This window comes from Capsella rubella, unplaced genomic scaffold (genome assembly GCF_000375325.1).
Source record: "Capsella rubella cultivar Monte Gargano unplaced genomic scaffold, Caprub1_0 scaffold_13, whole genome shotgun sequence".
Lineage (NCBI taxonomy): Eukaryota > Viridiplantae > Streptophyta > Magnoliopsida > Brassicales > Brassicaceae > Capsella > Capsella rubella.
The window spans coordinates 15393-16936 of NW_006238911.1; positions in this window are offsets into that span (position 1 = coordinate 15393).

The following is a 1544-nucleotide window of genomic DNA, read 5'->3' on the forward strand; positions in this document are numbered from 1 at the left end:
CTCGAGGTCTTTGGTGTATGGGTGGTGAAGCTTTCTGATTCAGGACAGGGCTCAAGCTTGCAGTAGTAAGATCAACCCGAAAACCATCCATTTTTGGCAAGTTCGGACTGTCGTGGCGAGGGGTGTCGATCGACACCATGGTGGTGTCGCTCGACACTGAGCCTGATGCTTGTGTTTCAGCATTTTTTCTGCAATTTGTCTCAGCGATCCTCATCTCTAGCACAAAAACATCATCTTCCAATAACTTAGCAGTAACTAGACCCTCGCTTTGGTCCCTAGCAGTAATATCTTCTGAATACTCTATGACTGCCACGTCATCCATGGCTTCCTCTAGAGAAAAAGTCTGGCCATCAATAGTAGGTGCTCTCCTTAACTTGTCCATGTCAAAGTTCATAACCAAGTCACCCACATGTAGTCCAATCGTTCCTTTCTGAACATCTATAAGAGCACCAGCGGTAGCCAAGAAAGATCTCCCAAGGATAAGAGGATCCTGAGGTTCTTCGCTATACTTCAAAACCACAAAGTCTGTAGGAATTATGCATTCACCAATCCTTATTAGAACATCCTCTAAAAGACCTTCGGGAATTCTTTTAGACCTATCAGCTAGGATAAGAGAGATCCTAGTAGGCTTGAAATCTGTCAACCCAAGTCTCACAGCAACAGAGTATGGTATCAAGTTGATACCTGAGCCAAGATCACAAAGAGAGTGAGAAAATCTCTCTGTGAAGATAGAGCAGTCTAGCACGAAACTTCCTGGATCAGGTAACTTCTCTGGAATCTTGCTCTGAATCATGGCACTAACTTTTTCAGAAACAAACAGTTTCTTCTTCTTCTTCTCTTTCTTACTCTGCGGGGTCTGTTTCAAGAAGATAGCACCCATGTCTCTAGCCAGCAAAGCTCCTTCCTCAGGGCTCACCTCATTTTGGACCATCCTCTTAACACACCGTTTAAGCATAGGTGAATCACGATCTGCATGATCTAAATGAATCTCATTGATCACCTTTTCCATCATTGCCTCGCATCGAGATTCCTCTATCTCCTGTTTAGACTTCCTAGGCTTTGGAAAAGGAACCTTAGGCTTGTAGATATTTTCTGTAGATAGTCGCAGAGTTTCAAGAGAATTTGGGTTTGTCTGAGCGGGATGTCGATCGACACAGGGTAGGTGTCGATCGATACAGGGTTCTGCTGTCGCTACCTTAGTGTCGATTGCGGTCGATATCGGTCCGTCGGGGACCAAATTCCTGAGAACTGATGTTGGTGTCGATCGACACCTTGAGATGGTGTCGAGCGACACCTGTTGTGCAAGTGCGGTTTCATCATCGTCACTTGTTTCCTCCTCCCACACATTATCTCCATCTCTAATCAAAATGGCATTACACCCTTCTCGTTTTTTCACAGATCCAGTAGTCCGTGTAGCAAGAGTTTCTAACTTATTGGTATAAGTGCTCAGAGCTTCGATTTTGCCATTCAAGTCAGTGAACATGGCATCCATCTTCCCGTTGAAGTCCACTTTCATGTTCTGCTGACCCGCTAAAATCTGTTCT